Genomic DNA, 26,338 nt, shown 5'->3' on the forward strand with positions numbered 1-26,338 from the left:
GTGCCGCGGGGGGGGGCTGCAGTGAACAGAGCCCCCAGCAGGGTGCCTCGGGTGGGGGCTGCAGTGACCAGAGCCCCAGCAGGGTGCAGCGGGGGCTACAGTGACCAGAGCCCCTAGCAGGGTGCATGGGGCTGCAGTGACCAGAGCCCCCAGCAGGGTGCATCGGGGGGGGGCTGCAGTGACCAGAGCCCCCAGCAGGGTGCATCGGGGGGGGCTGCAGTGACCAGACCCCCCCAGCAGGGTGCAGCGGGGGGGGGGGCTGCCGTGAGTAGGCCCCCCAGCAGGGTGCCTCGCGGGGGGCGGCACGGACCCGACCCCCAGCAGGGGCTGCCGGCCGGGGGTTCCTGCAGTCTGGTGCCATTCACAGGAGACCCGCAATAGCCTGACCCCCACCCTGTCCGAGCTCCCACCCTGCCCCCAGCCCACTGCCTCTTGAGCAGCCCCCTGCGGTGTCACCACTACCCCCGGCTGTGTCCCCCGCAGCTTCCCAGCCCCAGCTCCCCTCGGTAGCCCCACACTTCCTCCCTGCAGCCTGCCCCATTCCCCTGAGTCCCAGCTTCACCCCCCGACATCTCTCCAACCCACCTCCCCCCACCGCAGCCTCTGCCCCCCAGTGCCCCGGCCCTGCTCCCTGGGGGGCTTGAGAGGCCCCCACCCCCCGGCCGCTCCACTCCCCACAATGGGCAGCTGCTGGCGCTGAGGAAGGGGGGTCTGGGCCAGGCCAGGTGCTGGGCCGATCCTGGTGAAAGAGAGACGAGCCGGCAAGGCTGAGAGGCCCCTCCCTTGTCTGGGAAAGGGGCTCCACAATTTGGCCAGTGTCACCCTCCCCCATCCAGAGGAGACGTCCACTCCCAGCAGGCCGTGCTCCACCTCCACCCCGCAGGGTGGAGCCCCCAGTCCAGCAGTGCCCCCCACCCTGCCCCCATCAGCAGCCAAGCCGGGAACCTGCCCCTTCTCCCCTGCGAGGGCTGCAGGACTCCCTGCCCCCGCAGCACCAGCCTCCCCCCATGTCGCCGGGGTGGGGTGGGGGAAGGGGGGATTCCTTCTTCCCATTGCCCAGATCCCACCCCCACCCCGGGCTGCCCAGACGGGAGCCAGGGGCTGCAGCAGTTGGCTGCTTCCCCAGGGCTACCAAGGAGCCGCCAGGAGAAGGGACGAGATTCTCCACGGCGCTGCAGCCGTTCACACTGGGACCCGTCTCACACGGGGGAAACTGAGGCACCAGGGAGGGCGAGATGGGCTGCACCAGCTCAGATTGGGAGTCTGTGGGAGAGCCAGGAATAGAACCCAGGAGTCCTGGCTCCATGGGCAGCTTGGGACTCCTCCACTTGGGAGGCTGGGCGGGCCGGACTGTGGCCCTGCCCCAAGGCCTGCTGTCACTCAGCCTCCTCCTGCCAAAGCCCCGCCCACACGCCCTTCCACCCCGCCCACACTCCCCTTCAGCCCCGCCCACACGCCCCTTCAGCCCCGCCCACACGCCCCCTCAGGACCCCTTTGTTCCACTCCCTGACCCCCGCCCACCTCTCACGTCTCTTCCCCCGAGGCCCTGCCACTTGTGCCTCTTCGCCCCCCCCCTGGCCCCCCCTGCCTGCCTCTCTGCCGTTTGCACCCCTCCTCTCCCCCACGCCCCATGTGGCCAGATGGAGCGTGGGACAGGGCGACGTGCGGATGGGGCCTTGCGGGGGGAGAGGGAGAGGAGCAGGGCCTCTGGGTGAGCACAGGCCAGGTGCCTCCCGGGCCCCACCCCCACCCTGCCCTGCCTGCCTCCCGGCCTCCCCGGCTCTAACCACTAGACCCAGCGGCACTGGGACAATTTGTATAGTGGGAGGTGCTGACAGCCAGTGAACAAAACTGTAAACCCTGCACAGGATGGAAACCACTTCAAGCCCGGGGGTGCACAAGACTGGCCCCCACTCCCTTCCCAGAGCTAGCGGTGGGACCCGGATACCCTGGCTCCCAACCCCCACTCTAACCACTAGCCTGCACTGCCCTCCCACAGCTGGGGAGAAGAACCAGGAGTCCTGACTCCCAGCCCGGCCGTGGGTGGAGCAGGACGTACTGGCCATGGGCTCAGCTGGGCATCGCTTACCATCAGGCTGGATGGTATCCTAGTGCTGACCTCCAGACCCACAGCTCTGCTGGTGCCCCTCACTCCCGACCCGCAGCCCCTTGGTTCCCCCCAGCACTGACGGTGCCCCTCACTCCCGACCCGCAGCCCCTGCTATCCCAATCCTGAACTCCAGACACACAGATCTGCTGGTGCCCCTCACTCCCGACCGGCAGCCCCTGCTATCCCAATCCTGACCTCCAGACTCACAGCTCTGCTGGTGCCCCTCACTCCCGACCCGCAGCCCCTGCTATCCCAATCCTGACCTCCAGACTCACAGCTCTGCTGCTGCCCCTCACTCCCGACCCGCAGCCCCTCCTATCCCAATCCTGACCTCCAGACTCACAGCTCTGCTGGTGCCCCTCACTCCCGACCCGCAGCCCCTTAGGCGTCCACCAGCTCTGACGGTGCCCCTCACTCCTGACCCGCAGCCCCCTATTCTCCCACCAGCTCTGCCGGTGCCCCTCACTCCCGACCTGCAGCCCCTGTTATCCCAGTCCTGACCTCCAGACTCACAGTTCTGCTGCTGCCCCTCACTCCTGACCCTCAGCCCCTCCTATCCCAATCCTGATCTCCAGACCCACAGCTCTGCTGATGCCCCTCACTCCCGACCTGCAGCGACTGGGCTTCCCGCGGAGCTCCCCAGTCACTGTGCTGCCGGTGCCCCTCACTCCCGACCCGCAGCCCCTCCTATCCCAATCCTGATCTCCACACCCACAGCTCTGCTGGTGCCCCTCACTCCCGACCCGCAGCCCCCTGGATTCCTCGCTGAGCTCCCAGTTACTGCGCTGCCGGTGCCCCTCACTCCCGACCCGCAGCCCCTACTATCCCAGTCCTGACCTCCACACCCACAGCTCTGCTGGTGCCCCTCCCTCCCGACCCGCATGCCCCTGGATTCCCCGCTGAGCTACCCAGTTACTGCGCTGCCGGTGCCCCTCACTCCCGACCCGCAGCCCCTACTATCCCAGTCCTGACCTCCTGCCTCTCCGCTCGGCTGGTGCCACTCCCTCCCGACGCGCAGCCGCCTGGTCGCCCTCCAGCTCTGCCGGTGCCCCTCACGCCCGACCCGCAGCCCCTGCTATCCCCGTCCTGAGTCCAGACTCACAGTTCTGCTGCTGCCCCTACTCCCGACCCGGAGCTCCTTAGGCGTCCACCAGCTCTGACGGTGCCCCTCACTCCCGACCCGCAGCCCCCTGGTCTCCCTCCTGCTCTGCCGGTGCCCCTCACTCCCAACTCGCAGCCCCTGCCATCCCAGTCCTGTCCTCCAGACTCACAGTTCTGCTGCTGCCCCTCACTCCCGACCCGCAGCCCCTCCTATCCCAATCCTGATCTCCAGATCCACAGCTCTGCTGGTGCCCCTCACGCCCGACTTGCAGCGACTGGGCTTCCCGCAAAGCCCCCCAGTCACTGTGCTGCCGGTGCCCCTCACTCCCGACCCGCAGCCCCTACTATCCCAGTCCTGACCTCCAGACTCACAGTTCTGCTGGTGCCCCTCACTCCCGACCCACAGCCCCCTCGATTCCTCGCTGAGCTCTTCAGTTACTGCGCTGCTGGTGCCCCTCACTCCCGACCCGCAGCCCCTTAGGCGTCAACCAGCTCTGACGGTGCCCCTCACTCCCGACCCGCAGCCCCTGCTATCCCAGTCCTGACCTCCAGACTCTCAGCTCTGCTGGTGCCCCTCACTCCCGACCCGCATGGGTCACCCCTGGAGCAGGTTAAAGCTGCAGGGTGACAGTGGGGCTGCTGCCCCTGTGAACATCTGCTGTAGCACCGCCTGGGCAGGACAGGGAGAGCCAGTTATACCCCTCCCCCGCCCCAGCCTGTATCGGGGGATGGGAGCGCTCACACCCTGGGGCCCCTGAGTTGGGACGGAGGGAGGCCCCCGTGCACCAGGGATGCTGTAAGGGTGAACAGGGGCACCCACCCACGCACCCGAGATCTTCTAGGAGGGGAGAGTGGCACCCACACACTCAGGATCTTGTAGGGGGGGACAAGGGCATCCACACTCCGGGATCCTCTGCAGAGGGACAGACACCCACACATCCAAGATTCTGTATTGGGGGCAGAGGTACCCGGACACCTGGGCTCCTGGACAGGGGATGGGGGGCACCGAAACATCCGGGATCTTACATCAGAGGACAGCGGCGCCTGCAGCTCGACATGAGACGGGGCGGGGGGAGCAGGAGCATTTCCCAGTTCCAGGCTGTCCCCATCTGGCCAAGGCACAGAGCTCACAAGCAGAGTTTAAAGCTCCAGCTGCCAGACAGCAAAACAAGCCGGGCCCCGTGGCTGGTGCCTGTGATCCCAGCGCCTGGGGAAGCTGGCGGGTCGCTGGAGCTCAGGAGTTCTGGGCTGCGGCGGGCTGTGCCGATCGGGTGTCCACACTAAATTCAGCATCAATATGGTGATCCTGGGGAAGCTTGGGGTCCCCAGGTTGCCTAAGGAGGGGTGAACCGGCCCAGGTTGGAAATGGAGCAGGTCAAAACTCCCCTGCTGATCAGTAGTGGGATTGCACCTGTGAATAGTCCCTGCAGCATAGCCTGGGCAAGACAGTGAGACACAGTCTCTTTTTATACATACATCCCCCACAGAGCCTGCAGGTGGGGACGGGAGCACCACCATGCTCGGGATTCTTACTTGGGGTGAGGGACGCCCCTGCAACACGGATCTTGAAAAGGGGAACAGAGACACCCACAGATCCCGGATGGGGCAGGCAGGAAACCACACATTGGAGCTAGTTCATGGGGTGGGGGACAGAGACACCCACCGGAGATCCTGGATGGGAGCACCCACATGATGGGGATCTTGAACTGGGAGGAGGGAAGCACCATGTACCAGAGGTTCTGAAGGGGGAACAGGGACACCCACACACCAGGTGTCTTGCAGCAAGAGCTGCGGTCTTCATTTACACCCGGCAGTGATGGGGAATTAACCACGTCCCTTGCAGAGCTTTTTCCACTAGATAATTAGCCTCACAGTTAAAAATGGTAATTTCCAGTTGGCGTTTTGTGACATTGACTGCAAACCAAGGGGGTCGTGTTCAACCTTTGTCTGGTGAATTAAAGAACCCTTTAAAATCAGATATTCCCCCCTCTGGGAATTTTTAAAACTGTGTATTTAAAATCAGTGACTAAATCCCCTCTTAACCTCCAGTCAATGAAATCAATTGAGTTTCTTCAATCTCTCGCTGTAGACAGAAGAGACCAATGCACATTTTCCTTGTTTTTAAAGGCAAAATTCCTGATCTTTCCAAGGGGACCTTCTGCTTCAACGGTCATTTTGGGGAAGGATTTGGCTTCCTGGGTTATAATCTGCCCGCTGGGTTATAATCTGCGGTCTGAAGGGTCAAATTTAGATGAGGCCGTTAGTGCTGCCCCCGTGTGGCCGGAGAGAGGAGCTCACAAGCAGAGTTGAAAGCTGAAGCTGGGAGGGACCTGGCTGGACACGCGGGGCACAAAGGCTCTCACGTGGGATCCTCGCTGTGCAGCAGGAGGCGGAGGGAAGCTGATTGTCAGGGCTCAGGGCAGCTCCCTGCCAGGCTGAGCCGGTGTCTGTGCTAAGCTCGGCATCAATCAGGTGATTCTGGGCAGTTCGGGGTCCCCGGGCTCCCACAGGAGGGTGAAGCAGGTCACCCCTGGAGCAGGTTAAAGCTGCAGGGTCACAGTGGGGTTGCTGCCCCTGTGAACAGCTGCTGTAGCACCGCCTGGGCAGGACAGGGAGAGCCAGTTATACCCCCCCCCCAAGCCTGTCTCGGGGGAGGGGAGCACTCACACCCCGGGGACCGACCCACCAGAGATCTACGGGGGGGAGCGTGGCACCCACACACCCAGGATCTTGTAGGGGGGGACAAGGGCATCCACACGCCGGGATCCTCTGCAGAGGACGGACACCCCACACCCAGGATTCTGTATGGGGGCAGAGGTACCCGGACACCTGGGCGGGGAAGGGGAACCGAAACATCCGGGATCTTATCTGGGAGGACAGCGGCGCCTGCAGCTCGACATGAGAGGGGGGCGGGGGAAGCAGGAGCATTTCCCAGTTCCAGGCTGTCCCCATCTGGCCAAGGCACAGAGCTCACAAGCAGAGTTTAAAGCTCCAGCTGCCAGGCAGCAAAATAAGGCGGGCTCCATGGCTGGTGCCTGTGATCCCAGCGCCTGGGGAGGCTGAGGCCGGCGGATCGCTTGAGCTCAGGAGTTCTGGGCTGCAGGGGGTTGTGCCGATTGAGTGTCCGCACTAAGCTCGGCATCAATAGGGTGATCCCTGGGAAGCTCAGGGTCTTCAGGTTGCCTAAGGAGGGGTGAACCGGCCCAGGTCGGAAACAGAGCAGGTCAAAACTCCTGTGCCGATCAGTAGTGGGGTTGTGCCTGTGAGTAGCCCCTGCAGTGTAGCCTGGGCAAGACAGTGAGACACGGTCTCTTTTACGACCCCCCCCCCCCCGCAGAGCCTGGAGGGGGGATGGGAGCACCCACACGCTGGGGATTCTGACTTGGGGGGAGGAACGCCCCCCTGCACACGGATCTTGAAAAGGGGAACAGAGACACCCACACACCACAGAGCCTGGATGGGAGCAGGGGAACCACACACGGGAGCTAGTTCATTGGGTGGGGGACACACCCTTATGCTCCATTGTACCATTCTTAATTAGAAGAACGGGGGCATCCACACAACATGGATCCTTAACGGGCGGGGGGACACCCACACACTCCACTATTAACCAGGAGGGACAGGGGCACCAGACACCCCCAGTAGCGTGGAGAACAACCAAATCCACTGGATCCCTCATGGGGGGTAAGACAGAGGGGATTGTAATGGGGCCCAGCGCACCCACGCACCAGGGATTGTTAAGGGTTGAATGGACAGGGACACCCACACACACTGAGATCACATAATTGGAGGAACGCAAACCCTCCACAGAAGGACCTGGTCTGTTCCATGATGGCAGCCCAGCCTGGGTGAGTCAAAGTCTCTTTTTATAGAGCCATGCCCCAGAGATCCTGACTAGGGGGAGAGAGACACCCACCCCCAGAGATCCGTAATGGTCTAGGGTGCACCCACACACCAGGGATTCTTATGGGTGGGAGGAATGGAGACAGCCAGACACACTGAGATCACTTCCTCCCAGGAGCCTGGGCCAGACAGGGAGACACAGTCCCCCTTTACAGATCTGCCAGACAACCTTCCTCCCACTCCCTCCACACAATGTTCTTATCTGGAGGTGAAGCCAGGGAAACCACATGGAGGATTCTTATCTGGGGAACGGGGGGGGACCCACTTACCACCAGAGATTCTTAAGGGCAGCAGGAACAGGGACTCCCAGCTCTGTAGCATGGGGGTGGGTCGCCTGCTGGGATCATCTGGGCATATTTCACCTCGTCAGCTCCCTGCCATTGCCTTGGGGGCCCCTTGTTCGCTACCTCTGGTACCCAGTTTAGCCTCCTTCCTGAGGCTGAGACGCTTTGATCTATCTAAGGTCTGTGGGATCAATACGTGTCATGGTGTAATTCTGTGTTATTCGGGGGTCAGACTAGCTGAGCTAATGGCCCCTTCTGCCCTTAAACGCCATGAAAACATTTCCCTGGTTTCTCCTTGCGCCTGACAGACACCACGGTGAGGGGCCCAAGAGAAGATCCTGGTCACGGCGCTCTGGCTCTTACGTTACTTGGGGACGTCAGCGCTTTCCTAGCAAAGCTGCTGCTAAAGCACTGGATTTGGGGAACGGTTCGGCTCCAATTCAGAGATCTGCCTGCGGGGTGTGAACCTGCCTCGAGGAGTGGGAAACGCAACCAGCAATGGGAGGCGTTGGCTGAGCTCCAGGCTGCCCCCGTGTGGCCAAAGCTTAGAACTGAGCAGCGGAGTTTGAAGCTGGCGCTGGGAGGGACCTGAACACGTGGGGCACGAAGGCTCCTGCGTGTAACGCTTGTTGGGTGGGCAGCTGAGCGTAGCTGATTGCCGGAGTTCAGGGCTGCACCCTGGGGTGCTGAGCAGGTGTCTGTGCTCAGGTTGGCCTCGCTATGCTGGTTTCTGGGAAGTTTGGGGTCGCCAGTCCCCCTAGAGAGAGGGGAGCGAGGTCAGTCCAGTAAAAGGAGGCTTTCAAAACTCTGGTACCGATTGGCCATGGGACTGCCCCTGTGAAGAGCTGCTGCAGCCCTGCCAGGGAGAGCCGGTTTCTCTTTATGCAGCCCCCCCCATTCCTCAGGACGAGGGTTGTGCTCAAAGATCTGTGCCCCGTGTTTTCACCTCTGTGTGAAGTGCGCAGTGCAGATAACCCTCAGCGCATCAGCTCAGTTCCAGGCTCCGCTTCCACCCGCTCAGAGCGCAGAGCTCCCAGGCTGAGCCTGAAATTGGAAGCGGGAGACCCTGTAACCAGCCAGGCCCCGTGGCTGGTGCCTGTGATCCCAGCGCCTGGGGAGGCTGAGGCTGGCGGATCGCTTGACCTCAGGAGCTCTGGGCTGCAGGGGGCTGTGCCGATCAGGTGTCCGCAGCTTGGGGTCCCCAGGTTGCCTAAGGAGGGGTGAACCGGCCCAGGTCAGAAACGGAGCAGGTCAAAACTCCCGTGTCAATCAGTAGTGGGATCGCACCTGTGAATAGCCCCTGCAGCGTAGCCTGGGCAAGACAGTGAGACACAGTCTCTTTTTATACAGACATCCCCCGCAGAGCCTGGAGGGGGGATGGGAGCACTCACACGCTGGGGATTCTGACTTGGGGGGAGGGACGCAGCCAAGCAACACGGATCTTGAAAAGGGGAACAGAGACACCCACAGATCCGGGATGGGGGCAGGCAGGGGAAACCACACACTGGAGCTAGTTCATGGGGTGGGGGACAGAGACACCCACCGGAGATCCTGGATGGGAGCACCCACATGATGGGGATCTTGAACTGGGAGGAGGGAAGCACCATGTACCAGAGGTTCTGAAGGGGGAACAGGGACACCCACACACCAGGTGTCTTGCAGGAAGAGCTGCGGTCTTCATTTACACAGGCAGTGATGGGGAATTAACCACGTCCCTTGCAGAGCTTGTTCCACTAGATAATCAGCCAGACTGGGATAACAGGGGCTGCAGGTCAGGAGTGAGGGGCACCAGCAGTGCAGTGACTGCAGAGCTCAGCGGGAGCCCAAGAGGGCTGCGGGTCGGGAGTGAGTGGCACCGGTAGAGCTGGGGGAAGCCCAGAGGGCTGCGGGTCGGGAGTGAGTGGCACCGGTAGAGCTGGGGGAAGCCCAGGGGGCTGCGGGTCGGGAGTGAGGGGCACCATCAGAGCTGGGGGGAACCCAGGGGCCTGCGGGTCGGGAGTGAGGGGCACCAGCAGAGCTGTGAAACTGGAGGTCAGGACTGGGATAGGATGAAGGGCAGAGGGTGATTGGTGGATGGGCCCATCTCGCTGGTCCTCTGGGCCAGGGAAGAATGATAGGGTTGGAGTCTTGTTCTTCACATTCACGGTGTGAGTACAGAAGGTGCTGGAGCTCTGACCAGGGAGGGCATTAGGAACCCATTACCCTGCAGGGAAACATTCAACCGCTGATCTATACTCTCAACAAGGAGTGTCATGTATAGCCCAGAGCAGGAACAGTTTTTAATCTGGGGGTTAGTAAACTTTCTCTCTTCTATACAAACACCACAGCTTACAAACTCCCCACCCCCGCTCTGTGTCACCAGAGCACAACAACAACTCTCCTTGGGGCACACACAGCTCCCAGCTCCCTTCCCGTCAGTCTCTCCAGCATTGCTCCAATCCCTTAAAGCAGGGTCTCAACCTCAATTTACCTTAGGGCCAGTGCCAGTCCTCCAGTCCTCCCAGTGGGCCAATAATGTCACTCATACTGCCCAGAACCCGCCCCCCAAAACTCTGCCCCTCACCTGCCTAAGGCTCTGGGAGGGAGTTTGGGTGGGGGGAGGAGGTCTAGGGTGCAGGCCCTGGGCTGGGGCTGGGGATTGGGGTGCAGGAGGGGTGCAGGCTGTGGGGGGAGTTTGGGTGCAGAAGGGGTGAGCGGCTGGTCTCTGGGAGGGAGGTTGGGGGGGGGAGGGGGTCTGGGGGGCAGGCTCTGGGAGGGTGTTTGGGTGGGGGAGGGGTTCTGGGGGGCAGGCTCTGGGATGGAGTTTGCAGCGCTGTAACAAGGGCCAGGCGAGTGAGGCACTTGCCTCGGGCGCACAAAGATGAGGGGCGCAGCTCTGCCACGATCAGCGGCGCTTCAGCGGCAGCTCTACCGCTGCTGCTTCTTCGGCTGCAATTCGGCAGTGGGTCCTTCTCTCCGAGAGGGACTCAGGGACCTGCTGCCAAATTGCCAGCGAAGGATGAATGAAGCGGCGGCGGCAATTCAGTGGCAGGTCCTTCCCTCCGACAGGGACTCAGGGACCTGCCGCCAAAGAGCCTGGAGCCGGCCCTTGCCTCGGGCACAAAAATTCCTTGTTATGGCTCTGGGAGTTTGGGTGCTGGGTGCAGGCTCTGGGCTGGGGCAGAGGGTAGGGGGAACAGGAGGAGGGGTGGGGTGCAGGCTCTGGGAGGGAGATTGGGGCAGGCGGGAGGGGGTGTGTGGAGGGAGAGGGCACAGGCTGTGGGAAGGACTTGGGGGCAGGCGTGTGTGGAGGGGGTGGTGGTGCAGGCTCTGGGAGGGAGTCAGGAGTGTGGCGCTTACCTGGGGCTCCAAGGTGGGGTGGGCTGGGTGGCCTCCGTGTGCTGCTGCCCCCAGGCATCACCCCCACAGTGTCCCATTGGCTGCAGGGGCTCGGGGCGGGGGCAGCGCGCGGAGGCAGTGACCCACCCTGCCCTGCCCTGGGGAGGGGCCGGCAGCCACTGGAGCGAGCAGGCAGATGCTGCTCAGCTCCGCTGCACTGCCGGGGCCCCTGGCGGGGGGTGGGGAGGAAGCGCCTGGGGGCAGCAGGTGGGGCCAAGGGAGTGACCTGGTCCCAAAACTGCTGGAGCCCCACGGGCGAGACCCGGGGACCAGGACTGCCAGCCAGACAAACACCTTTAAGAGGAGGCGTCCCTCTCCCTGTCAAAAACTGATCTTCCTCCTTCAGTTCAGTGACAGCCTGAATTGTTCCTTATCCCAGCAGAGCCGGAGGACTGAAACAGCAACATCAAACCCCTGTGTAGCTCGCAGGAATGGACATAAACACTCCCTGGTATCTGAGGAGATGTTCAGCTTTGCCCTTGGTCAACTACAAGGCCAAAGAGAAAGGAGGTGGTGCCAGGTTTAAAGAGTGAAACACGACACATCATAGTTATGCCCATGGTGGCTGCAAAACCTTTTGATGTACTTCTTCTTATCAGCAGTGTATTGTTTTCTCTGGAGTCCAGGCCTTGACCAAGAAATTTGTACTTTGCTAAAATAATCGACTGCCCCTGGTGAAGGCAATGGACTTGACACCCACTGGGGTGTCCCTACACAGGTACAAGTACTAACAACAGTGGCTGCCTTTAGCCATAGATTTTAATCGAGGCAATAAATACAAACCCCTGTTAAATCATTTCTCAGCCCGAGTCCTTCACCCACATTCCATAGAGCATTGGGCCACCATGTGGACGTTTCATTTCCGACCTCAGTTTCACACAGAGACAAAATTTCCTTTGCACAGATCCATGAACAGCAAAACCTCCCTGTGTCTCTGGTCTGAGCCAGGGCATTCGATTCCAGTGAACCCTTCTCTCCTGCAATGGAGACGGTCAGACTGAGGGGACGTGGCACCTGCATCCCTGCCAGGGAGATATTGGCTCGGCTCTTTCTTTCTGCTGCTGCTGTTAGTCCATGAAACATCAAGGGTGAAATGCAAGACTGAATTCACGCACCAGCCCTCAGTGCCCCAGAGAAATCCTGCCCCCGGCTATTGGAACGATGTGCTGGAGATTTGACTAGGAAAGGGACTGTCTGAATTGTCAGAGTGGGGAATGAACAACAATCTACAGCAATGTCATTCACACAAACACACTCTCATCCTGCTCCAGCCGGAAGGGAAATGGGCAGGAATTCTCGCTGTTCAGCCAAGGACACTCTTACACTAACGCAGCCATGAGTGTGCTGGGGAAGCTGGTCTGAGCAAACAATTTGAAGTGACAATTCTGTGAGAACAGAATCATCATATAGTGGAACAACTGTTGCTTAAGTAGTTGTGGCCGAGTGGTTAAGGTGATGGACTAGAAATCCATTGGGGGGGTCTCCCTGCGCAGGTTCAAATCCTGCCAACTACGCAAGCTCTATGTTGCTGTTGTTATTATAGTCTTAGTACCTGAGCATCCACAGTGCAAACTGGAGCCAGATCTAGTTTCACTCTGTCTACACTTAAAATGCTGCTGTGGCACTGCTATAGCACTATGGAGTAGACAGTGACTGGAGGGGTTTTCCCATCCCTGTAATAGCTACATGGACAAAACCATTCTTCCTTTTCTTTAGCACTATCTAACCAGGGCTTAGGTCACCTTAACTCTATGGGTTTGGGGGGGGGGGTCACACCCTGAGAGACGTCGCTCTGCCAGTTCAGTGCCCAGCGTACACCAGCCCTTAGATCCTCTTGGTATTTCAATGCAGGCACTGACCTGTGAGAGGAAAACATCAGCTCACAAACACAGAGACTGAATTCCCCACATTTAATCTCGCTGCACTTTCCAGAAAGTCACAAAATTCAATTCATTCTTGCTAGGACAGAGAAAAAATAAGTGACATTAAGTTTTTGGCTTGATTAAATAAAATTAAGTGTTTAATCAATATAGTAAAAAAATCTGTACTGATTCCTCTAACTAACACCACAGCGTGAAATAGGAACAGAGACAAAGCTTGTCAGTGACAACTAATTTCGCAAATCATCTTCCCATTATTAATTTCCACGCTGCCCCCACTGGAGGTCAGGGCATCTCCAGTGTCATTGCTCTGCGTTCACCTTCCCCTTAGACTTGTTCTCGGACATTCGCCTTCCTCTGCAGCATGGGGCTCGGGTCACTTGCTGGAGGATTCCCTGCACCTTGAGGTCTTTAAGCCACGATTTGAGGATTTCAATAACTCAGACATAGGTTAGGGGTTTGTTACAGGAGTGGGTGGGTGAGATTCTGTGGCCTGCATTGTGCAGGAGGTCAGACTAGATGATCATAATGGTCCCTTCTGACCTTAAGTCTATGAATCTATTAATCTTTTCCCAAATTTGGAAAATTGTGCAGTTCAGAATGTGAATAGTGACCTCGTCTCCTTCCTGCACCTGCTCTACATTGCTCCACAGCAGCTTCTCCACCTGCAGAGTCACCCCTGCACGGCAGTGCAGCCGCCCAGGGGTCAGCAGGGGCCCCTGGCAAGGACAGTGGGTGCAGCTAACAGCCCATTGTGCCTGGCAGTGAGGCAGCTGTAAAAAAGCAACCCCCCCGCCCAGAAGTACAGAGACTGAATTCCCCAACTTTAACATCATGACCCCCTGTAGAAAGCCACACGTGTCAGTTGTAGTTTCACAGGGAGATGCAAAAATCAAGTGACACCAATTTTCAAGTTGAGTAAATAAAGTTGAGGAGATAGTTATTAACCTCCCAAAAATATACTAAAGATCCCTCAACATAACACCTGAAGGTGAAATATGAACAGAGACAAACCTTGTCAGCAAAGGCTCATTTCCCAAACGATCCTCAAAATGTTACTAATTCCCACCCCTCCTCCGCAGGAGCTCTGTGCAGTGTCACTGTTCTGCAGGCAGCTTCCCATTAAATGCTGTTGTGGGACATTCCCAGGCCTGGAAATGTACCAACGACAGAATTTGAAGAGCAAACCTGGCTCCCCGCACCAGGCGGGATTTGAGTGTTTTGTCCCTGTCACTTAGTCTGTGTCAATAGTACAGACGCCATGGGCAGGACTCCAGGCTCTGCTTGAGGGATCCCGGCACAGGGGCTGGGGGGAGAGAAAGGATTGTAGATTCTAACCTGTGCTCTGGAGAGGAGGTAATAAGTGAAGGGGCATTTTTAACTCCTCCCCTCCTCAGGGCTGGAATTCTACATTCCACAGGGCCAAACAAGGGGGTGATGCCATTTGGCTAATGAAAACCAGTGCTTTAGGTGAGGCTTGAACTCACAACCTCAGCATAGCTCCTCTCAGCACTGCCCTATAAGTATTGTGTGCTAACCAATTGTGCAACTGGAGCACCTGTTAACAATGATTCTCCAAGACCCCTAGGCTGATAAAGGCAAGGAGTGACCCCAAAACATTCTCAGTGGGGTTGAGAGCAGGTAGCGACAAGTGTTGTACTCGGTGGGGTGGATCCTTCTTAAGGGTTCCAGGCACCATTTGACCCTTTTGTTCTTCCCTGTGTAATAACAGAGCTGGTTAAGACTCAATGGAGAGTCTTGCTGCAGACCAACAGGTCTGAAATCACTGATAACCAGCTCTAAGCGTTAGTCCTGCTTTGGGACAGTGTCTCTCATGCAAGGAACTGCCCAGTCTGCGCTAGCAGTGAGGCTCCCTCACTAACAGCTGAAATCAGGGAGAGCTCTGTGAAGTGCAGGGCCCCAGGGGGGCCTGAACAGGGGGGAACAACACCCCAGGGCTTTTAAAAATGGGAGGGCTCTGCCTTGCCACTTTGTAATGACCGTAAGGGTGGGGAGGGGGCAGAGAGCAGTGTCTTGGAGAAAGAGGCAGCATAGGAGCCCATCTAGCTCTGAAACTTGTCTTCTGACAGTAGCCAATACCAGGTGCCCCAAAAGCCACTCCCAAAGGTACCACTGGGAGTTGAACCCAGGATCTTCTGTTTACGAAACAGGTACTTTAACCAGCTAAGCCATGGTACCTGCTGTTACTTAAAACATCATGTTTGCCCACACCTGACTCTCTGCCAATCCCCACTGAGCCCTGACAAGTGTTGCTCGTGTTTGGATTCTGTAAAGCAGAGGAGCAGGTGACGTTTTGCTCCCAAGGTGTGTGTGTGATTCTTTGGACAGGTCTACACTACAAAATTAGGTTGGTGTAATTACATTACTTAGGCTGGCAATGCAGTTCTATAAACCTAATCCCGGTGTAGATAGCAGCTCAGCTGTCAGAACTTTCCCTTGGAGCAGGGGGACACTGAAAGGAGGGACCCAGCCTCTGTAGCAGAAATACAGGGCAGGCGAGTTCACAGCAGGCATGGTGGGATACTGGTGGAGACCAGTCATGGTGATATAATGACCAGCAGCATTTACACTGACAATTTATCACTTGAAGTTTGCTGCAAAAAGCTCTAGGCCTCTCGTCGAGGTGTTTTTTATTTTGTCACCAAAACAGGGCAGTTTTGTCGCCAGACGTGGCATTGCAGTGTGTGCACCAGCCACAAGCTGCCGAACGAGGGAGCATTGTCTGTTTTTCACACACCTGAGCAATATAATTCTGCTGAAAGAATTAGTGCAGACCTGGCCAAAGATTCACACACACACACAGCTTGCAAGGAAAACGTCACTTGCTCCTCTGCTTTGCAGTATCCAAACACATGCAAAGTGTCAGGCCCCGGTGGGGCTGGCAGGGAGTCAGGTGTGGGCAGACACTGTGTCCTAGGGCTTGGCTACACTTACAAATTTGCAGCGCTGCAGCGGGGTGTGAAAACACACCCTCTGCAGCGCTGCAAATTGCGGCGCTACAAAGCGCCAGTGTAGTCAAAGCCCCAGCGCTGGGAGCCGCGCTCCCAGCGCTGTCCGTTATTCCCCACAGGGAGGTGGAGTACGGACAGCGCTGGGAGAGTTTTCTCCCAGCGCTGGCGCTTTGACTACACTTAGCTTCAGCGCTGCCGCGGCAGCGCTTTGAAATGCAAGTGTAGCCAAAGCCTCAGTTATAAGCAGGCACCATGGCTTAGCTGGCTTAAAGCACCTGCCTTATAAATAGGAGATGCTAGGTTCAACTACCAGTGGTGCCTTGTTGAGTAACTCTTGGGGTACCTGGTATTAGCTACTTTCAGAGAACAAAACAGAGCGTTGGGTGGGCCTTTGGTCCAGCCCAGTATAGCTGTTTTTATGGTTTAAATTACACTCACAGGCACTGATGATAGAGTTACTGAAAGTTTGGGAGTTAAGAGCTGATAGGTCAGTGGTCCAGCCTGTCACAGATGACCCCCCTCTCTCTGGGACAGGGGCAGGTCTGGGCTCTCACACCAAATGCTCCTTGTGGCTGCCAGAATCTGTGAGCAGCTTGTTTAGTTTACAGCAAAGGTTGAGTCCTGCTTTGTGCACCGTGTGTGAGAATGAAAATCCTAAACTGCCCTTTGAAATAACGAATGCAGCAGGACGTGTTATTGTCCCTGCCCCAAAGCAGACAGACCAATGGAGAAATGCCATCGAGTCCAGGGTAATACTCCACTGCCATTCTACCTTTTTTGCTGGCTAAACTCCCTCCCTACCTTGAGGGCTCCCAGAGCCCGGTATTGAGCCTGAGCCAAGATGTCTACTGTTATATCCTTGGGGGCAGCCGGTTTAGGAAGAAATCACTTGAGGCCAGACAGCAGACAGCTAACAAAACCACCATTTTATTTACAGACACACAGCTCACCCAACCGGCCGAAACAGGCTGGGCTATCCCCTAATAATCTAACTCAGTTGCCATAGCAACAAAAACCATGACAACCAAATAGAGAACAGTGCCCAGAGGAGGGACCATGTGACAGGATCCAGCCTGGGGCTCTTCCTCCCTCCTGCCAAGCCCTGACTATCAATCCCCGCCCTGGCCCTGACCCTCCTTTCTTCAAGCGCCATGTGGGCCAGAGGAAAAGTGTGGCAGGAAGCACCAGGGCCAAACTTGTGGGCAGCAGGTGAAGCCCAACCATCAAGGTAGCAAGTTCCACAGCCCCAACCCTTTGTGGCCTTCCCAGCCAAAGACCTGGCTCTACAAGGTGTAAGTCACCCAGCAGGAGGGAATAGACTGGCTCTTGCACAGCTGGAGACAGGGAAGTTGAGCACTGGGAGCTCCAGGGCTTCACCACAAGCCAACACAAGGTCTCACTGAGATTTGAACTCAGATTGCAGGACTTAGAGTCCGGAGGGCTGCCCGTTACACCATGGGACCAGCTCATGCTGCCTTCTCTGTACATCGGTGACCCTCATGGGGCTGGCTTGTGTAAGGGGGCTCTTGGCCCTTTACTAAAACTTTGTGTGTGTGTCGGGGGGGGGGGGTTGGTTGGCTAGTTCCCAGCACCAATAGAAGGGGCAAGGGCCAATGGGAAATCAGGACCCTGAGACTGACAGTCCCCAGGGGCAATGGGGAGAGGCCAAAGCTCCAAGTTAGCCGCACTGACAGGCCAGGCAGTGTAATGAGGGAGTCACCAGGCCAGGGGGTCCCATCTTCCGTGGGAGCTGGAACTGCCTGGGCCAGAGTGGGGCAGAGCTAAGGAGAGAGCAGGAGCCCGAGAAGAGCCAGGGAGCAGAGCTGCACAGGTGTAGTGCCAGAAACTGCTCCCTGTAGGATTTTGCTACCTTTGCTGCAGCAGTTACTGACACCTGAGGTTGTTCTTATTTGCTGACTTGTCCTAATTGGTTAAAACTTGACAGTGGTTTCTCTAGCAAAGGCCAGTCCCTGGCCCCTTGGTCCAGACATCCTCATTCACCTCAGGCTTCAAGTTGAGAATCATTTCCCCTTCCCGCTCTGTGGGAGGGGAAACTTTTAAACGCGCTCTCTGTGCGACTGCACATGGCTAAGCAAAGAGAACAAACCCCCAATCCCCCCCTGTGCTTTGGGAGCCAGGTTTGCGGTGGGAATTCTGTAGTTCAGATGACTTCATGGCTGGGCATTGTGATTCTTTACCAGTTTCTCTGGCATTGGGGTAGTTTTGTCCTCACAGCTGTGATGGCCGAGTGGGTAAGGCGTTGTAGTTGAAATCCAATAGGGTTCCCCTGCACAGGTTCAAATCCTGCTCACAGCGAGGCCTGTGTTTTAGCCAGTCTCTCACCCGGGGAATACCTCTGTCCAACCCCCTGAGCCACTCTCAATTCTCTCCCCACCCCAAGTAAATCCTGTTCTGCTCCTTTCACAGAGATCCCTGGGACACCCCCTCACACTGTGTCCCTGAGGGGTCAGGCAAACTCTCAGCACCTGAAACCTCTGCCACTCACCTGGTGCCCCATAGATTAGCCATGTCGACGTGCTCTCCTTCACGTAAATCCGGTCAGTGCGACTCCTGGCCTGTCCCTGCAGAAAGGTGTATCCCCTCTGCAGCTGCTGTGAGCTCGGGTCTAGGACTAGGACTAGGAGGCTACCGCCCACCCTCCACTGGTTCTGCTATGGAGAAACAAGTCCTCTAAGCCAACCTCGCTACAGACCTGCGCCAGGTAGTGCTCATTGTAAAAACGTTTCCTCTCACAGTTGAGAAAACGGGACCAGCAGTTCTCAGGCCGGCTGAGACAATTAAAATCCGCCCCAACACCAAACACTGTGTGGTCCAGAGGAAGGGAGCCAGTTCCTACCATGGATCTTTCCTTTCACACCTTAACATCAAGTGCCTCCTCTTGGGCCTCTGAATCCCTGCCACATTCCACGTGCCAGATGCCCCTTCCCCAGTACTGTCATCACTCAGCTTTGCAGAGGAGCTTTCCTCCCAAGTCCCTGCCCCCTCTGGCACCATCTCCGAGGGCCGTCCTGCCTCACTCTGTTCCCGCCATTTTGGGTCGACAAATAAGTCATGTGGGAAAGACAGCTCCCATCTCCCATCCTTATAGGTCAGGTGGGCCAACTAGGGGGAGAAGCCCATGCTCTCTGTTGTCCTGCTGGGGAGCTCAAAATCAGGTACCTGCCCCAGATAAAGGTGCTGCTGCCACCCTCCCAGAAAACAAGCCCCCCCTGCACAAAGAAGGATCAAAGGGCCTGCCAAAGCCTGGGATTGAAACAGGGGCCTTCAGATCTTCAGTCCAACGCTCTCCCAACTGAGCTACTTTGGCAGCTGTGTGGCAGTGTTTTGGCCTGTTGCTTCTCTGTTCAGGATGTTTTTGCAGCAGTTGCACACAAAAAGGACGTCATTGTGAGTGGCCCATGAAGACAAAACTCGCTTTTGCCTGCCTTGCTCAGCTTGACTTGCTGCCTCACCCTGTTCCTGCCCTAGTGCCCGGGCTGACCTGGTGGTGGAAGGGGACTGGGGCCAGTGGTGCGGGAGGAAGTTGAGCTGGACCCTGAGCTAGATTAGACCCTGGTGGTGAGAGTCTGGCCACCACTTGCCGCCCCACCCTGTTGTCCTGGCTTCCCCCACTGGGTATCATTTCGGGAGGGAAGTGGGGCTTCTGCCTCCCCTCCCCGATTTTCACACCGCAGAGGAGTGCGAACAGGAAAACGAACGGCTGCTCCACACCCCCACCGGAGGAACCCAATGCCCTTAGCTGCTCCCCTTGCTCCCCCCCCAGCTGTGCTACTGAGTGGAAGCGTCCTGTGCCCATCACACAGAGATCGATCAATCAAAACCCTCTTCTGCCAGCACCGGGCCTCCTTCTTCTCACACTGGGCCTGCAAGCGAGGGGGCGACTGGCACAGCACCAAGAGTCTAACCTGTGAGGCAGGAGGCGGCTGATGCCCGCAGCCTGCTGGGGAGCTCCCAGAAGTTATTAAGGGACAGAGGCTCCTCAATGCCCTTAGTAACAAGGGTTTGGGGGTCACCAAGGCCAGTAAGGGGGTCACTATTTCGGCCTTATAACCCTGGGTGTCAGGTTGCTGTGCAGCTTTGATCTAGAGCTCGGATCCCAACAACCAACCAGCAGCCCACAGCCTCCCCCTGGGTCTGCCCCACCTGGTTACTCCTTACAGGCCGACCTTACCCCCCTTCCAGCCCCGGATTCGCCCCCTAATCATCCTACTGCCGCTCAGAGCCACAGCCGTGGAGGTGCTGAAGGAGGGAGGGGTGACTCTAGGGTGGGGTTCTTCTCTAACGATGGCTGGCAGAAAGGTGGTGCTCAGCTCTGTCAGCGACCTGCCCAGTTGCCTCGCTGCCAGGGGATGCAGATGTTTCTGTAAGGCCATTAATTGGTGTATTTGACTTCTGATTGAATGTGAGGAATGTGCAATCCTGAGAGGGAATTTCCATCCCTCTTTCCACTGGTTTTCAGGGCCCCAGTGGCCTAATGGATAAGGCGTTGGCTTCCTAAGCCAGAGATTGTGGGTTCAAGTCCCATTTGGGGTGAAAAACTCCTTTCTTCTTGTACATTGCAAAAAAGCCTTGGTGCTATTTTCACCAAGGAAGCTGGGTGACGTTTGAACCCAAAGTACTGGATCTTGGGAGCAATCCCCCAGAAACGGTATCTTCCACTTGACAAATGCTTTCTAGACCCATCAGTAGCAAACAGTTAATACTAGTGTTTGTCTGAGAATAGAAGGAAGGAGTGTTTACTCCGACACCTCAGCGAGGGAAACAGACAGAAAGAGCAAGGCTGTCCTGAAAGAGAATGGATCTGTCTGGAGACAAAGCAGAACCTGAGAATGAGCAACAGCGTGAAAAGAAGAACTTCAAATGTGTGTTAGGTGTTAGTTAGGTTGGTCTGACAAATTTCAAGAAAATACCAATGCTCGTAGACTGATGCAGACACTGGCTGCTTCTGATCTTTTACTGAGAGGTCATTGAGAAATATTTTCCTTAACTATGATATGGAATATTGGGTGGGCTATGAAGGTACCATTCCTCCTGCTTTCGCCCTTGGAGACAACATGGCTACATGGCATGCGGCCAGTGCTCACCTTCCAGTCAACTGCTAGAGAAGACAGCACAGACAGGGATGGCAGCAGGGCAGCCTGGAGCTCCATGGAGACGGTGGGACCAGGTCTCATCAACAGGGAGGTGGCCACCCCACCATGCACAAGGCTGAGCCAGCAAGTGCGGCGTGTGCTTCACTGTGTCCCTACTCACTGCACATGGTGGTGGAGGGCTGTCCTGCCTGGCTGATGTCAGCATCTCTCTGTGAGGTCACCACCTCCCCACCACCTTGGACCAATAGTCTGAGGTCCTGCAAAAGGCCTTTGTGATGTCACTGCCACACCCCTCCCTTGCTGTGCTAATATCCTGCCCCTGCCCAGGCACTTTGGAGGTTTGAGCTACTCCCTGTGGATCACCCCACTCAAGGAGCGTTCGTTCTAGGAAGCAAGCCGGCTAGACAGGAAAACATCAGACGCTGCTCCCAATGCTACACTCAGTTATTCAGAAATTAGTCGACTTTATGGCCAGAAGAGACGATTAGAGCATCTAATCTGACCCCCTGCATATCACCGGCCTCCTGTATGACACAAGCCGGCTTCCAGAAAGGCATCTAGCCTTCATTAAATGACATCAGGAGATGGCGAATCCACCACTTTCCTTGGTAGCTTGTTCCTGTGGTGAATCATGCTCGCTGTTGAATATTTGTGCCTTAGATGTAATATGAATTTGTCTCTTTTCACCTTCCAGCCATTTGCTCTTGTTATGCCTTTCTCTGCTGGATTAAAGAGCCCTTTAATACCCAATATTTTCTCTCCATTAAGGCCCTTCAACACTTCATTGATGTCACCTGCCAATCTTCTTTTGATAAGCGAAACAGGTTGAGCTCATTCAGTAGCTCACTAAAAGGCATTTTTCTCCAGCCCTCAGAACATTTGGTGGCTCTTTGCTGCCCCAGCTCCAATTTCACAACATCTTTTTCAAATGAGGACACCAAAACTGGAGGCAGTATTCCAGTATCAGTCTCACTGATGCCGTGTCACCTCCTGTGACGTTATTGACATAATCTGTAACTGTACAGATCACTGTTGCGACCACTGTTCTATATTTGCAGCCAATATTGTAGAAAGGTTGTTGTGTAAGGGGTCTACGGAGAGGTTCTGATTGGCTGATTCTAATGATGCTATCTCTAGATGTGCATCATTTTTGTAGCTGACGTTATGAATATTGGCTGTATGCTGCTCGTATTTCAAACTTGTGCCCAGACAAGTTGGTGTCAGTTCTGTCTAGCCTGTTTGATGGGTCATTAAGGAACATCAGCTGTACAATTGACCCATTGAGAGAAGGCAGATATGGCTCCCTGCCATGCCAAACCCCCGCTGAAGGCCACTCACAGACCAGCATTCGTTCAGCGGCCAGCATCACAAGGCGGTAGGAAAGCAGGGCCAGCCCCTGAGTGGGGCCTCTGACCGTTCCCACTCAAGGGGCTCCTTTTGGCGGTGGGGCAGGAGATATTTCCCCCAAGAGGCTTTTTCCCAGCTGCTGAGAAGCACAGAAGTACCCGGTGTTTGCTCTTGCGGTGAAAGGGGTTAATACGTTTAGGCGGCCTGGCTAGCTCAGCTGGCAGCACCTCTGGCTCTTACTCTGAAGGTTGAAGTGACAATTCCCTGTTTGGGTGCTTGGGGCTCCTCTTCAACAACACAACACACAATCTGCCTAAGCCCCCACCCAGTAACCTGGGGAAACTAACCCTGGCCACTGGGTGCCTCTAAGAGGCGATACTTTCCCCACTCACACGCACTGAGTGTAGAAAAGACACTTTAAGAAAAAGGAGGAAAATCACCTTGTATTAACTTGGGAAAACACCACAATCAGGATTCACAACACAACACTATGAGCAAAACACCCCCCCCCCCCCACAGTGTGCTGGGCAGTGGCCTTTTGCCTCGGGTTCCTAAATCTAGACACCAGAAGCTCTTTGGATGTGCCCCTCCCTTTACTGCACCTCACCCACAGCTGCTGCCCTGGGTCAGTGAAAACCCAGAGTTCACCTCTCACCTCCCGGGGGGAAAGCCCCTTTCTCCCTCCGCTGTCTGGCCACATTGCCGGCCACTTGCCGTTCCCCCCTGTCACCGCTCTGCTGGCCACCCTCTGTGCTCTGGGACGTCTTGTGGTCCCACCAGGAGCGGAACAGGCTCCCTAAAAGGAGCGGCCACCAGAGCCCGAACAGTAGCCCCATCCCTGCTACTCAACTCCACGCCCCTGCACCACCCCTTCTCCCCAAGGCCCCGCTCCTACGCTGCCTCTTCCCCCCAGACCCCACCTCCCGCTCACTGCTCTCCGCCCCCTCCCCACCCTCACTCGCCCTTACGGTCATTACAAAGTGGCAAGGCAGAGCCCTCCCATTTTTAAAAGTCCTGGGGTGTTGTTCCCCCCTGTCCAGGCACCCCTGGGGCCCTGCACTTCACACAGCTCTCCCTGATTTCAGCTGTTAGTGAGGGAGCCTCACTGCTAGCGCAGACTGGGCAGTTTCTTGCATGAGAGACACTGTCCCAAAGCAGGACTAATGCTTAGAGCTGGTTCTCAGTGATTTCAGCTCTGTTGGGCTGCAGCAAGACTCTCCATTGAGTCTTAACCAGCTCTGATATTACACTGGGAAGAACAAAAGGGTCAAATGGTGCCGGGAACCCTTAAGAAGAATCCACCCCACCAAGTACCAACACTTGTCACTACCTGCTGTCAGCTGCACTGAGAATGTTTTGGGGTCATGCCTTGGCTTTATCAGCCTAGGGGGTCTCAGAGACTTACAATTAACAGGTGCTCCAGTGGCGCAATTGGTTAGCGCACAGTACTTATAAGGCAGTGCTGAGAGGAGCTATGCTGAGGTTGTGAGTTCAAGCCTCACCTGGAGCACTGGTTTTCATTAGCCAAATGGCTTCACCCCCTTATTTGGCCCTGTGGACTGTAGATTTCCGGCCCTGGGGACACTGAGGAGGGGAGGAGTCAAAAATGCCCCCTTCACTTATTATCTCCACAGTGCAGGTGAGAATCTACAATTCTTCTCCCCGCCCCAGCCCAGCTCTTGTGCCAGGATCCTCAAGCAGAGCCTGGAGTCCTGCCCATCCTTGACCCCTGAGCCTGGGGAGAGGAGCAAGGAGCCATTGTTAGAGGGCTTTCCCTTCCCCCGCCCACTTCCCTGGCTCTTGTCACACAATCAATAAGCAGCAAAAGACCAGAAGTCGGAAGCGCAGACAACGGGATGTTTACTGGGGTTAGTTTCCAAGCAAGCAGATTCCAAAGCCCTTCACACCAGTCGGGCTTATCTCTATACACCGACAGAGTCTGTTCCCCAGTGTTCCCTTCCCAGCTCTGACACCGCAGAGCGTTTACCCCACATCCCTACAGACAATTCTTTCCTGGGTGCTGAGTCCTGCCCACATGCTCAGGGTTTAGCTGATCGTCATATTTGGGGTCAGGAAGGAATTTTCCTCCAGGGCAGGTTGGCAGAGACCCTGGGGGGGTTTCACCTTCCTCTGCAGCATGGGGCACGGGTCACTTGCTGGAGGATTCTCTGCACCTTGAAGTCTTTAAACAACGAGTTGAGGACTTCGCTAGCTCAGACATAGGCCAGGGGTTTGTTACAGGAGTGGGTGGGTGAGAGTCTGTGGCCTGTGTTGTGCAGGAGGTTGGACTAGATGATCATAATGGTCCCTTCTGACCTTAAAGTCGATAAGTCTATGAGCTCTGACACTGCAGAGTGTTTACCCCACGTCCCCCTTCCCAGCTCTGACACCGCAGAGCCTTGTCTGTGTCTCTGTTCGCCGTTCCCTATTCCCATCCCCCCGTTAGCATGATTCCAATTTCCCTGTTAGCATAATTCCAATTTGACCCCAGTTTATACAGTAATATTCTCAGCTAGACCTTAACCAATCATTGTAACTAACCAATCCTAACCTATTGTAACAGAATTATCTAACCAATTACATCCCTCTCCCCTAATTAACTTACACCCAGCAAAATTAACTCGGCAGCAGCCAGAAACAATTAGAGAACCAGACAGATTGACAATAGAAAAGTGGGGGCCAGAAAGCTAAACCCTACAGAAATGAGGGTTTCACAACCACAACCATTGAAAAGGGATTTCATGCCAGACCGGATGCTCCCTTAAGATCTGTTTCGTTATCTGGTGGTGATGGGCACTATCGGGACAGGATCGTCTTCCTAACAGCCCAACCCCACCTTGTTCAGTGTGACGGGTTTGGGAGGTGAGGATGGGACCGTTTGCTTCCCAGCTTATGGCTGCCCCTGCTGCTTAGCCAAAGGCCTTAGCCTACGAACAAGGGCTCAGACTCTCCTAGGGAGAGAAGGCCCAGACACAGGCAGACTGAGATTTTGGGTCTTTGTTTTATACCCCTGTCACTAGCTAAGTGATAAAAATACACCTAAGTTCTTAAAGTCTAGGCCTGTACAGGCAGCCTGAATCTCTCTATTCTAACAGCCATTGGTCCCTGTGGAAAAATGATCTATTCAGGGTTGTCCCTAGACATTTTGGTGCCCTACACAGCACCCCCGTCCCCCAGCCCGAGCTGGCAGAGCAGAGCGACTAAGAAGAAGTTTCAGCCCTGAAGGAAACAGGACTTTCAGCCCAAAGGTAAAATCACACAAGCACAACCACAAAGGGACTCAAACCCTCAATCGCCTAAGCTGAAGTCAGACGCCTTATCTGTTAGGCCATATAGTCACACTGGAAAAACCTCTCCAAGTACTTCTTTAGAGAAGACGGACACTGTGTTTCTCAGACTCAGGTCCTCTACTGAGGGGGGCCGAGACTCTCTGGGCACAGAAGTTGAGTTCCCAGTGACACGTGAGACTTAATTCTATGGAGCCAGGTGCAGGGCTTTGGCAGGGAGGCTCAGGCATGGGGGACTGGGGTGCAGCAGATGGACCGGCTGTCTAGGTACAGAGATTTAGTTGCACTGAGGCACAGGAGGGAGAAGGAGGAGGAATCCCGCTGATGGTCAGTGGCTGTGCAGAAAAACGGGTGTTGATTCCCCCATCCTAAATGGGCTGATTGGCTTGACCCTTCTCCCCTCTGCAGAGCATGGTGGGGCTGCAGCTCACCCCTTGTGGGGCAGGAGGGCACAGATGCAGGGTGCTGGGCTCCGATGCACCTGGAAGGCAGCTCTGGTGGGGCAGGGCAGGGGCTGTGGTTTACGTTCTGCATTGCCTGGTGCTGGGCCATTGCACAATCCCCAGCCACGCCGCACAGCGCACCCCGAGAGGGGGCAGGGGGCCAAGCAGACGATCCAGCACGAGGGGGAGAGGATGTGTGGTTGGGGGGAGGAAAAGCCTTGGGCTGCACTGGGGGAGCACAGAGCAGGGGTGACACCCCAGAAACCTGCAGCAAAGGGATGGACAGGTGGGCTGGGTGGATAGAAAAGGCAGTGAGCCTAAAAGGGGAGTGGGGTCTAGTGGTCAGAGCAGGGAGGGGGCTGGGTGGTAGGCCCTCTGGGTTCTATCCCTGGCTCTGGGAGCAGAGGGGGGTCTAGAGGTGAGAGCTGGGGGACTGGGAGCATCTTCCTAATTCACAGGGTAGTTCTCGTCCCAGCTCATGCGAGGGCGGGAAGCGCCACCAGCCCCATTTCCTGGACG

The 26,338-nt window shown here is 56.5% G+C and overlaps 5 non-coding genes across 5 annotated transcripts; 4 read left to right on the forward strand and 1 right to left on the reverse strand.

The window, feature by feature from the left end:
• The first annotated feature begins 12,205 nt into the window (after positions 1–12,205).
• Positions 12,206–12,290, forward strand: TRNAS-AGA. Its single transcript has one exon. It is a non-coding gene; the product is annotated as a tRNA-Ser (tRNA).
• Positions 12,291–14,781: 2,491 nt separating this feature from the next.
• On the reverse strand, positions 14,782–14,855 carry TRNAT-CGU. The gene has a single exon. It is a non-coding gene; the product is annotated as a tRNA-Thr (tRNA).
• A 3,007-nt stretch (positions 14,856–17,862) lies between these two features.
• Positions 17,863–17,944, forward strand: TRNAS-UGA. Its single transcript has one exon. It is a non-coding gene; the product is annotated as a tRNA-Ser (tRNA).
• A 2,165-nt stretch (positions 17,945–20,109) lies between these two features.
• On the forward strand, positions 20,110–20,182 carry TRNAR-CCU. Its single transcript has one exon. It is a non-coding gene; the product is annotated as a tRNA-Arg (tRNA).
• A 3,323-nt stretch (positions 20,183–23,505) lies between these two features.
• TRNAI-UAU lies at positions 23,506–23,599 on the forward strand. Its single transcript has 2 exons — positions 23,506–23,543; positions 23,564–23,599. It is a non-coding gene; the product is annotated as a tRNA-Ile (tRNA).
• The last annotated feature ends 2,739 nt before the right edge of the window (positions 23,600–26,338 follow it).

Source organism: Mauremys reevesii, linkage group 12 (assembly GCF_016161935.1).
Source record: "Mauremys reevesii isolate NIE-2019 linkage group 12, ASM1616193v1, whole genome shotgun sequence".
Lineage (NCBI taxonomy): Eukaryota > Metazoa > Chordata > Testudines > Geoemydidae > Mauremys > Mauremys reevesii.